The sequence below is a fragment of the Hordeum vulgare genome, chromosome 7H, assembly GCF_904849725.1.
Source record: "Hordeum vulgare subsp. vulgare chromosome 7H, MorexV3_pseudomolecules_assembly, whole genome shotgun sequence".
Classification (NCBI taxonomy): Eukaryota; Viridiplantae; Streptophyta; class Magnoliopsida; order Poales; family Poaceae; genus Hordeum; species Hordeum vulgare.
Window position 1 is genome coordinate 147,320,386 of NC_058524.1, and position 12,972 is coordinate 147,333,357.

Genomic DNA, 12,972 nt, shown 5'->3' on the forward strand with positions numbered 1-12,972 from the left:
GACTCCTATCGGGATCGTCGACACGTCGGGCGGCCTTGCTGGATTAGTTTTACCTTTGACGAGATATCTTGTGCATCGGGATTCCGGTGATGCTTTGGGTAATCTCGGAGTTGAGGTTTTCCACTAGGGAATCCGACGAGATCGCGAGCTTCGTGATTGAGGATTTCTATGCGGCTTGTGGTAATTTGTGATGGACTAGTTGGAGCACCCCTGCAGGGTTAAATCTTTCGGAAAGCCGTGCCCGCGGTTATGTGGCAACGTGGAAACTTTGTTTAACACTGGTTCTAGATAACTTGAAGTTAACTTAATTAAAATATGCCAACTGTGTGTGTAACCGTGACTGTCTCATTCGTGAGTTCCTTCTCCGATCGAGGACACGGTGGGGTTATGTCTGACGTAGGTAGGTGTTCAGGATCATTCTTTTGATCTTCAGTAGTTACGTCCGTTATGCGTAGATCTTCCCCCTCTTATTTCTGGTACACGTAAGTTTAGCCACATATATATGCTTAGCCGCTGCTGCAACCTCACCACTTAACCATGCCTCACCCATTAAGCTTTGCTAGTCTTGATACCTTTGGAAATGAGATTGCTGAGTCCCCTGTGGCTCACAGATTACTACAACGCCAGTTGCAGGTACATGTAAAGATTACTTGACGCGAGCGCGTTGATTGTTCATTTGGAGTTGCTTCTTCTTCTTCTTCTTCATCGATCAAGGATGGGTTCCAGGCCGGCAGCCTGGGATAGCAAGGATGGACGTCGTTCTTATTTTTCTCGTTTGTTTTCGTCCGTAGTCGGACCCTGCTCTTACTCTTGATGTTTATGTAATGTACTGATGTGACTCTGATGTAGCATGTGGCGAGTGTAAGCCAATTCTTTATATTTATCTCTTCTGCTCAGTACATGTACTTGTAACGATATCCATTCTTGTGACACAACGAGATGCGCTTCTATCCCTGACGAGGCCCTCGTGCCAAATTGAGGATAGGGTCGCATCTTGGGCGTGACAGGTAGGGTCATAGGCCTGCCCTGTAAGTCCTACCCAAGGACTACCCCTCATAAGAGACGAGGCCTTTAGTCAGTTCCGACTGAATTAAGGAGTCCCCATCATCCAGTCGGTAACAGGTCCTTGACCATCCAGTCGGAGACTAGCATTCGGAGAACATCCAACTAACCGACTGGATGCCGCTCGGAACATCGTAACCCCCCTGGAGGGAAACGGTCGTACGTTTCCCGGTGCATTTATTAGCATTTAGGACGTACGTTACCTGTAACGTATGCATTCAATCGCCACTACTCCACCCCTGTACCAGAACCGCTGTGGAAGGCAGCGCACTCTATATAAGCCACCCTCCCCCGCTGGTAAAGGGGTTGGCAACTCATTTGTATTCCATATTCCACTCGACAACAAGCTCACAGAGCACTGAGACGTAGGGCTATTACCTCCACCGCAGAGGGGGCTGAACTCATACAACCTCGCCGTAGCTAAGGCTCTGCCCATCCTTTTCGTACCCTACACATCTACTGTCAGGCTTATACCCACGACAGTTGGCGCCCACCGTGGGGCAGGCTTCTAAGCGACTTCTGGCGAGTTTTCGACTACTTCCTTTTGTCATGTCGTCCGGTGGAGATTCGAGCATGGGTCGCCAGATCTTCTTCGACGCTCTCTCCTTCATCGTAGACGATTCGGCGTGGCTTCGGGATGCGCCTCTCGACGTCGAGGCGCTTCCCCGTCGTGGGGCTACGCACTTCCGTGCCGACGCCCGCGGCATTCTTCTTCTCCAGCAGTCGGCTCTGGTGTCGACCTACACCGCCGTCACGCGCCGCAGCAAGCGATCCCGCCGTCCGTGACTTCAACGTTGGGTGCAACACGCCCGGGCGCGCCAGAACGCATCTTCACAAGTGGCGGTTCTAGAGTCTGTTGTGGTTGCCCCGCTGTCCCAGCACTCGGGCTCGGTTCCGACTGAGTTTCCTTCCGAGTACGCGGGTCGCGGGCCTGCAACAGAAGTACACATGGCCAACTCCCATGAAGATCCCCGTCAAGCTGGCCGGAACGAGCACGAGATCGGCGAAACGTCCGGCGCGCGTCGTCCGCCTCGCCGTTCTGCCAGTCGACACACTCGGCGGAGCAACGTGGAGTTGTTCCGCACACCCTCCCGAACTTGGCTGCAGCTGCCAAGATAGCCGATTCCCTCCAGTCGACTGATTCAGAGGCTGGTAGGGGAATCGAGAAGATCCGAGCCCTGTTGCACACGGCACAGCAACAGTTTCGGCAGTCTCCCAGTCACATAACAGGATCCATAATAGTTCCGTTCATGCGAATACGCATCGGTCGGTTCACAGCCCTGGTTCCCATCAGCGGCACAGAGGAGGCAGCCGTTCCATAAATCACGAAGATCGCCGCCGTTCACGCACCCCTCCGCGGGGTGGACCCTACGGGCCCCGATATCATGATGATCGACGTTCAGTCGGTGACGCTTACGACCCAAGGCCTGACGCAAGAGGGCGTATCGCTCAGCGAAGGGTCGACAGGGGCCGAGCCCACCACGATGGTTATGATATGGACCGTCCGAGTGGAAGCAGGACCATCGTGTCTGGTCCCGAGTGTTTCAGTCAAGCCATCCGTTCGGCTGACATCCCGCCAAACTTCAGATTGGCGACGGGAATCAGCAAGTTTACGGGAGAGTCCAAGCCAGAAACGTGGCTGGACGACTACCGAGTGGCAGTCCAGATCGGAGGAGGGGACGACCATGTCGCCATAAAACACCTCCCTCTGATGCTCGACGGCTCGGCGCGAGCGTGGCTGAACCAGTTGGCCCCCTCCAGCATCTATAGTTGGGCAGATCTGGCCCGAGTGTTCATCAAGACCTTCGAAGGGACGTGCAAGCGCCATGCAGGCCTCGTGGAGCTCCAGCATTGCGTCCAGAAGCAGAATGAGCCCCTGCATGACTTCATTCAGCGTTGGACAACCCTCTACCACACGGTGGAGAACATCACCGAGCATCAAGCAATCTGCGCCTTCAAGGCAGGCGTGCGGTACAGAGATCTGTACCTAAAGTTCGGCCGAACACGTGACATCTCCATGAGCAAGATGATGGAGATAGCAGCTCGCTATGCAAATGGCGAAGAAGAGGACCGCATCCGAAGCGGCAAGCACAAGACAGTCGGTGATGGAGACGGGAATAACACTCGAAAGAAGAAGCAGAAAGCTCCGTCCACCCCGCAGGCAGAAGCTGCAGCCGTGACCAATGCCAAGTTCAAGGGCAAAGGGAAGGCGCAGTTTACCCCCAAGAAGAAGCAGTTCAATAATCCCATATTGGACCACCCTTGTCCAGTTCATACGAAGATGGACGAAGAAGGCAACCCCATATATCCAAAGCATACCACTCGACAGTGTCGCCTCCTGATCCAGGGGTTCGGCGAAGGACAACCGAGTGAAAAGGACAACGAACAGGATGAGGAGGATAAGGAGGATCCGTTCCCCCAAGTCCATTCAACTCTCATGATTTTTGCTGACGTCGAGAGCAAGAGTCGACTGAAGTTGGTGAACAGGGAGGTGAACATGGCCACCCCCACCAACCCCAAGTTCCTCAAATGGTCTCAGACTGCGATCATCTTCGACCAGTCGGATCATCTAGCACACGTACCCACCCCGGGGAGACAGGCTCTGGTCGTCGACCCGGTGGTGGAAGGAGTCCGACTGCGCAAAGTCCTCATGGACGGCGGCAGCGGCTTGAACATCATGTACGCCGACACACTCAAGGGGATGGGCATTCCTATGTCCAAACTCAGCGAGAGCAGCATGCAGTCCCATGGAGTCTGTTGAGGCATAGTTTATGCCTAAGTAATTTTGGTGATTGATGACAGTACCGTACAGGACTAATCGTGTGTGTCAAGGTTTCAGGTAACACTCGTCAACGGCACAAGACAACTCGTCTCCTCTCTGCTGGAATGGAAACACGGCGCTCTCTACGATTCTCTTTATTTGAGTCATAGGAAAGCCGTACTATTAAGAGGGGATCCGTAGTGGAAAGGTTTGGGTGGAATCTATCTTTACACACGCACTCATCACAATTCTCCCCTTCTGTGTTTGGAGCGGCCCTCGCCTATTTCATCTTGAGCATCTCTGCAAAATGGTCCCCAGCGGTAGTACCGCTGGTGCCAGCGGTAGTACCGCTGGAGCCAGCGGTAGTACCGCTGTCTGGCGGTAGTACCGCCACTTGACAGCGGTAGTACCGCTAGCCAGCGGTAGTACCGCCACCTGGTCAGCGGTAGTACCGCTCCAGGTGCCTTGTTCCACCTACCTAGCGGTAGTTCGTGGACGGACCCTTTTGCGAAGACTTTCCCGGCGGTAGTAGTGCTTATGCACTACCAAGGGGCCAGCGGTAGTACCGCTGGTGCCAGCGGTAGTACCGCTGGAAGCCCCAGCGGTAGTACCGCTGCAACCAGCGGTAGTACCGCTCCTTCCCAGCGGTAGTACCGCTGGATCTCGGGCAGGGAGTGGGAAAACGGTCTGTTTTTTCCCCCACTATATAAAGGGTTCTTCTAGCTGAGGAACCCTATCTCTTACCTCTCAAAGCTCCATTGTTGCTCCACAAGCTTAAAAGTGCCCGATCTCTCTCCCTAGCCAATCAAACTTGTTCATTCTTTAGGGATTAGTTGAGGAGGCCTAGATCCACACTTCCACCAAGAGAAAAGTTGATTCCCCCACCTATCCCTTGCGGATCTTGTTACTCTTGGGTGTTTGAGCATCCTAGACGGTTGAGGTCACCTCGAAGCCATATTCCATTGTGGTGAAGCTTCGTGGTCTTGTTGGGAGCCTCCAAACTTTGTGTGGAGTTGCCCCAACCTTGTTTGTAAAGGTTCGGTCGCCGCCTTCAAGGGCACCTATAGTGGAATCACGGTACCTTGCATCGTGCGAGGACGTGAGGAGAATACGATGGCCTTAGTGGCTTTTTGGGGAGCATTGTGCCTCCACACCGCTCCAACGGAGACGTACTTCCTGTTAAAGGGAAGGAACTTCGGTAACACATCCTCGTCTCCATCGGTTCCACTTGTGGTTATTTCTAACCTTTACTTTATATTTGCTCTTACTTGTGACTATATCTTACTTGTCTTAATAAGTCTTGTTGGTAGCTTCTATTGGGGTCACCTCTTTGTCATATTATTTGTGAACCCGTATAGTGTTTACCTTAACTTGTTAAGATTAATTAAAAAGTGGTCGTTGTCTATTCACCCCCCCCCCCCTCTAGCCAACCATATCGATCCTTTCAATTGGTATCAGAGCCACGTCTCTTTATTAAGGGTTTAACCACCCGAAGAGTATGGAAGGCGGAGAGGAAGTTAACCGTGGGAAACCCGAGGACATGGACTTGACTTCGATCACAAGGGACGACTTGAATACGGCTATGGCCGCCCTCAAGACGTCCTTGACGAGCGAAGTCAAAACCATGCTTAAAGAATTAATTGATGGTCTTAAAAGTTCACCCGAACCGGCTTTAGTGGTTAAACCCACCATTTCCGATTCGGAGGCCAACTCCTCTAAGGAAGCGGCTAAAGGTATGCAACCTGCTTCACCTCACGAAAAAGATGGGACTGGAACATATGCTTCGGTTCCACCTCCCATGACATATGGAGGACCCGTTCTCGCACCTCGTCTTAATCCAGTTGGTCCTCCTCTTAAACTTGTAAAAGGTGACTTTGCTAACTGGGTATTTTCTATTAAGTCTCATTTGAATCACAGCTCAACAAACTTATGGAGAATTATCGAGCAAGGATATTACCCCCATGATCCAAGCAACCTCACTCCAAGAGAAGATGCAGACAATCAATATAATCACTCTGCGCTGTTTATTCTCCAGTCTGCTGTGCCACCTGAAGATCTTCCCCACTTACGTCCCTTCACATTGGCCAAGGATTGTTGGGAGCATATTATGGTGTTGTATAAGGGAAGCTCAAGTATTCAACGATCCAACTATGAAGTAATACTTGATCAGGCCGATGAGTTTGTGATGAAGGAAGAAGAGGACCCTCGTGATCTCTACCGGAGGGTGACTGCTATTGCTGTGGCACTAAAGGACCATGGGAGTAAGGATGTGGATGACACTTGGGTCAAGCGCAAGTTTATGAAAGCCATCATGCCTTTCAACAAAGCCATGTCATCTGTCATTCGTCAGCGGCCAGACTTCCACTCCTTGTCTTCGAGTGAAGTGTTGGATGAGTTCATTGCTATGTCAATCATGAACGAAACAGCCGACAATGCACTTGCTCGTGTCCGATCAAAAACCACTTCACCCAAACTTGCGTTAAAGGCAAGAGCAATGCTTGAAGAGGAAGAAGAAGATGAGGAAGAGGAGAGCTGCCCGGAAGACACAAAGTATGCCTATCATGAGCACATGGCTCTTGCATCAAGGCAATTCTGGGGAAATAAAAGGAACTCAAGACCAACCTTCAACAAGAACAACTCAAGTGGATTCAAACCCAAACAACGAGTAAGGACATGTTATAACTGTGGCAACGTGAGTCACTTCGTGGCAGAATGCCCCTATGAGAAGAGAGAAGACAACGGAGGCAAGCTCATTCGCAAAGACAAAACCAAATCATATCCAATCAAGAACAACTTTGTGAAGAAACCTCACCCAAAAGGAATGGTGGCCCTAGAGGAGTATCCCTCTGATGATGATGATGATGATGATACAGTGGCAACGGCAACTGTTGCTATAGCCACTACCCCTTCCCAGAAGGTGTCTCTCTTCAACGCCCCCAACGAGAACCACATCACCAAGTGCCTCATGGCAAAAGGTACCAATCAGGTAACTCCTATCATTAAGACCAACATTGCTTCTGCTCCTTCATTGTTAAATTGTGTAGAAGAGAGTGATGTTGGAGAACTTAATGAGCATGATCTTGATAAGTTTCTATGCACTATTAAGGGAGAAACCAAGAAGCATTTTGTTGCTCTCTTGGAACAACTGGGTGAGGCTACTGACCTCATTGAGTCTCATGAGGAGACCATCTCCGAGCTTCATGGACATAGCCGTGACTATGCCGATGAAATTGCCGAATTATCTAGTACTCTAGAAGATAAGCGCACTCTTCGTTTGGCTCTTGAGGAGTCATATAACGATGACTGCACTAAAATGCAAAAGAAACTAGATCATGATGTTGTTCTTACTCGCATGCTTAAATCTGAAAAGTATGCTCTTGAGGTTGGCCGTGACAGACTCAAAGAAGAGTTTGACATACTTGACAAGGCCCACAAAGCCTTGAAAGGTGTTCATTTCGCTCTGAAAGAGTCTCATGATCAACTCCAAGCAAAGCTTACCAAGGAGATCTCTACTTGTCCTCCCTTTGTGTTAATTGATAATACTTGTGCAACTAACCCCTGTTGTGAGCATGTTCATCTTGTGGAGGAAAATGCCAAGTTAAAGGAGAAACTTGAGAAGGGCCTTGTGTCATGCAGGCAAGGTGAGAAGAGTCTGAACGATCTCTTGAGCACTCAAAAGGGTGTTGTAGGAAAGGAAGGACTTGGACTTACCTCTAAGTCAAAAAGTAAAAGAAAGAACAAGAACAAACGATCTCTCACCCTCATGGACATCTTTGTCAAGGAGGGTGAGGGGACTCAGAAGGTGAACAGGAACAAGGTGGACTATGGGAACCCCAAGCAGGGCAAAACCGCTCCTACTAACACAGCCGGCAAACTCAATTCCTCTTATGTATTACGTTGTGCTAGTGATGGGCATGTTTATGCAAGATTTGTTGGTTCCTACGATGAAGATATTGAATGGGCTATCTGGGTTCCTAAGACCCTTGTCTCTAACATGAAAGGACCCATTAAAAAATGGGTACCTAAAACCAAGCCTTGATCTATTGCAGGAGTTTGCTTCCGGTGGGGTGTCATGGTTGCTCGATAGTGGAGCAACAAATCATATGACCGGAAGCAAGGACTTAGTGGTGGATGTGCATCCTTCTCCATCTATGCCCACCCATGTCCAATTCGCCGATGCATCCTCGTCAAAGGTATTGGGATTTGGTAAGGTGATCGTCTCTCAAGATTTGTCTATTGAGAAGGTCATGCTTGTTGAGTCTCTTGCCTACAATTTACTTTCCGTTCGTCAACTTGCAATCATGGGTTTTTCCACATTCTTTAATATTGACACTGTGGTCCTCCTAAGGAGCAAGACTCTTAAAGTATCCTATGTTGGACATGTCGAAAATGGTCTCTATGTGGTAAACTTTTCAAAGCGACCCACTAAGACTGCGACATGTTTAATGGCTAAAGTTGACGTGGGCTGGCTTTGGCATCGCCGTTTAGCTCATGTCAATATGAGATCTTTGCAAAGTCTTCTGACAGGGGACCATGTTTGTGGACTAAAAAATGTGAGCTTTGCTAAAGATCGTGTTTGCAGTGCTTGCATTGAAGGAAAGATTCATGAAACTGCTCATCGTCCAATGACTCTTATCTACACTAAGAGGCCATTGGAACTTCTCCACATGGATCTGTTTGGTCCTCCTACATCTGATAGTCTTGGAGGCAGAAAGTATTGCTTAGTCATTGTTGACGATTACTCAAGATATACCTGGGTATATTTCTTCAAAAGGAAGAGTGAAACTCAACAAACGGTCATCAACTTTGCTAATGAAGCGCAACGTCAACATGAAGCGAAGATCTTGATGATTAGGAGTGACAACGGCACCGATTTCAAGAACTACACCCTAGATGAGTTTCTAGGTGATGAGGGAATAAAGCACCAATATTCTGCACCATATACCCCTCAGCAAAACGGCGTGGCAGAAAGGGAGAACCGGACCTTGATAGACGCTGCAAGAACAATGATGGCAGAATTCAAATCTCCATACAACTTCTGGGCAGAGGCCATCAACACAGCATGTCATGCGTCCAATCGGCTCTACATCCGCAAAGGCTTGAACAAGACTCCGTATGAGATTCTAACTGGAAACAAACCCAATCTCAAGTACTTCCGGGTATTCGGTTGTAAGTGTTTCATTCTTAAAAAGGGAGCTCGATTAGCTAAATTTGATTCCAGAGTACATGAGGGTATCTTTGTTGGTTATGCTACAAACTCTCATGCTTACCGTGTCCTCAACAAGTTCACCGGACTAATTGAGGAGACGTGTAACGTAGAGTTTGACGAAAATAATGGCTCCCAAGTGGAGCAAAGTGGTCTTTGTGATATAGGTGATGAAATTCCTCCCGAAGCCATAAGAAGAATGGGGATTGGTCAAATACTCCCCATTGAGGAACCCCTTGTGGCCGAAGGAGAAGGACAATGCTCTACGCAAGTGGAGCCATCACCCCCACAAGCCCCACACGCTTCCGATGAACAAAGAGAAGACTCTCAACAAGTTGATCAAGCTCTCGGTCAAGATCAATTGCCTAACAATGGTGATATGCCCTCTCAAGCACTACCAGACCCTGAACCAACACGAGATCAAGATCAAGAGCAACCACTAATACAAGATCAAACTAGTGAACCTGCTCAAGTCGAAGGACAAAGTGATCAGGAGACTGTCTCACAATTCCCGTCTGGAGCTCCAACAACCGGCTCAAGACGCAAGGGCAAACAAAAGATACAAGTCGATGCTCCCCCGTTATCTAATGAAGAACTCTTGGAGCGTCGAGCAGCCAAGAATGCGAACAAGCTGAAAGCCAAGTCACATCTTATGAAGAATGTTCTTGGTAGTTTAAAAAGGGGAGTATCTACCCGTCAACATCTTTGGAATTATTGTGAGCATCACGCGTTTGTTTCGTATTGTGAACCTCAACAGGTACAGGAAGCGCTCGATGATGAGGATTGGCTTATGGCCATGCACGAAGAACTTAACAACTTCGAGCGCAACCAAGTATGGGATTTAGTGCCACGACCAACGAAGGAACATAATGTCATTGGGACCAAATGGATATTTAAGAACAAGCAAGATGCAAATGGAATTGTGATTCGAAACAAGGCAAGATTGGTGGCTCAAGGCTACTCCCAAGTCGAGGGTATCGACTACGGTGAAACCTTTGCCCCTGTTGCTCGTCTAGAATCTATTCGCATGCTACTTGCTTTTGCTTCTCATCATAACTTCAAATTACAGCAAATGGATGTGAAAAGTGCATTTCTTAATGGTCCTTTAAATGAGTTGGTATATGTCAAACAACCCCCGGGATTCGAACATCTCAAGCTCCCTAATCATGTGTACAAACTCAATAAGGCACTCTATGGTCTTAAACAAGCCCCACGCGCGTGGTATGAGTACCTTACTGAGTTGTTACAAGATCGTGGGTTTGAAATTGGGAAGATTGATCCCACTCTTTTTACTAAGAGGGTTAAAGGGGATTTGTTCATATGCCAACTATATGTTGATGATATTATCTTTGGCTCTCCTAACATTTCTTTCAATGAAGAATTTGCTGCGCTAATGACTGAGAAGTTTGAGATGTCCATGATGGGAGAGTTGAAGTTTTTCCTCGGATTCGAGATTAAACAAGGTCTAGAAGGGACATTCATCAAACAAGCCAAGTACACTCAAGACATGCTCAAACGGTTCGAGCTCGAAGATGTCAAACCGGTCAAGTTCCCCATGCCAACCAGATGCAAGCTTGACAGTGATCCCAATGGTAAAGCAGTGGATCAAAAGGTATACCGCTCCATGATTGGATCCCTCCTTTACCTTTGTGCATCTAGACCGGATATTATGTTGAGTGTAGGGATATGTGCACGGTTTCAATCCGCACCAAAAGAAAGTCATTACATGGCTGTCAAACGAATCTTTCGATATTTGGCTCATACCCCAAACTTTGGCCTCTGGTATCCCAAAGGAGCAAACTTCAATCTAGTTGGGTATTCTGACTCAGATTGGGCTGGAGATTGTGTGGAGAGGAAGTCAACGTCTGGAGGATGCCAATTCCTTGGTCGCTCTTTGGTAAGTTGGTCTTCAAAGAAGCAGAACTGTGTCTCCTTATCATCCACCGAAGCTGAGTATGTGGCAGCTGCAAGTTGTTGTGCACAATTGCTATGGATGAGGCAAACTTTAAAGGATTATGGTGTCACTTGTGACAAAGTGCCTCTTCTATGTGACAATCAAAGCGCCATCAAGATTTCCCTCAACCCAGTGCAACATAGCAAAACCAAACATATTGATATTCGTCATCACTTCATCCGTGAACATATCAAGCTAGGTGATATTGAGGTTCACTTCATCCACACTGAAGAGCAACTTGCAGATATTTTCACCAAGCCGCTAGATGAAGCAAGGTTCCGGGAGTTAAGGCATGAGCTAAATATCATTGATTCAAGTAATGTGGATTGAAACTAGGCATATTGCACCTCACTTTACATTTCATCTTGGTCTAGATGTAGGCATGGACATAGGGGGAGTGTTGTTCTCTCAATGAACTCTCCCTCCCCCCGTTATGCGTAAATCAATCTAGTCTTTCACTTTAGCCATTTTCAAATGGCACTTGTGCTTTAAAGACGAGCAGTGGTCATGAACCCAAGGATAATTCTTCGCGGTGTCATACCAATGTCTCAAACATAGGTGGCCTCGGCCACCGCCCCTCCATCCTCTCTTGCGTATAAAGGAGAGGATATACAATGACAAGTCAGTACTTTTTCTTGGAAGTCATCCATTTTTACTCACTTGTCATGTGCCCAAGTTTTCCCGCTTTCCTTAGCCGTGTTGAAACATGTACAACGGTACTACCGACAGGGTAGCGGTACTACCGCCAGGACCCCAGCGGTACTACCGCCAGGGGTAGCGGTACTACCGCCAGGACCCCAGCGGTACTACCGCCATACCTGGCGGTACTACCGCCAGGACCCCAGCGGTACTACCGCCAGGATTCAAAATCTACCACGACCGGCTAGAAAATTTCTAGGGTTTCAAGGGGGAGCGGTACTACCGCCAGGGGGAGCGGTACTACCGCCAGGACCCCAGCGGTACTACCGCTGCATTCCAGCAGTACTACCGCCAGCCCAGCGGTACTACCGCTGCACCCCAGCGGTACTACCGCTGTCCGTACCCCTTGGGCTATATAAAGGGAGGGGGAGCCCGATTTTCCCATCTGTTTCTTCTTCCTCGCGGCTCCTCCCTCCTATAGACCGAACCCCCCCCCCCCCCCCCCGATTGGATCTCACTTCGTGGAGCTCTTTCTCCCCGTTGGTGTGGAAGGGCTGCTTCACTTCTTCTTCCTCCTCCAAAGCCATGAATCCCGGTAACAAAAGCTCATCCCTTCTTCTATTTGGTTGTTCTTCGTGTTCTAGGGTTAGGAGCATCGGGGATTGGATTCATCTTGTTGATCCTATGGCTAGTTATTGGATAGCATGAAGGAAATTTTTGAGGGGAGTATAGGTCCAATGGTTTGTTGTTATGATTGCTGCCATGGTTTAGGATTTCATCGTCTTAGATCGAATATTTGAACTTTTGGATTAGATCTAAAACGTGCTCTCTCTTGCCTAGGCATGTTTGTACCTCGTGTTACTATGTGTTCCTCTTGACAGTAGGGCTGGGGTGTACGTCTTAATGTTCATATTCAGTCCATGCCCTCAAAAATGAGTTTTATATGTCTAGATCTGAAAGTCAAACCCCAGCGGTACTACCGCCAGGGGGTAGCGGTACTACCGCTAGGCCCCAGCGGTACTACCGCTAGGGGTAGCGGTACTACCGCTATGACCCCCAGCGGTACTACCCCCAGGACTGGCGGTACTACCGCCAGGCCCCAGCCGTACTACCGCCAGGGGTGGCGGTACTACCGCCAGAAGCATTCACGGTGTATTTTTCTTTTGCTTAGCAATGCATGTTTCCTTTTTCTGCGTTTTCAAGATTCATTGCCTTGACTTTTCTTGTCGCCTCTTTTTCGCTTTGTGGTCTGTGTCATAGGTGGCTCTGCTCGCCGCTCGAACCCCCCACGGGACACGGCATCCAAACAGTTTCGCAACACAGAGGTGCCCGAGGGGTCTGCCACGTCTG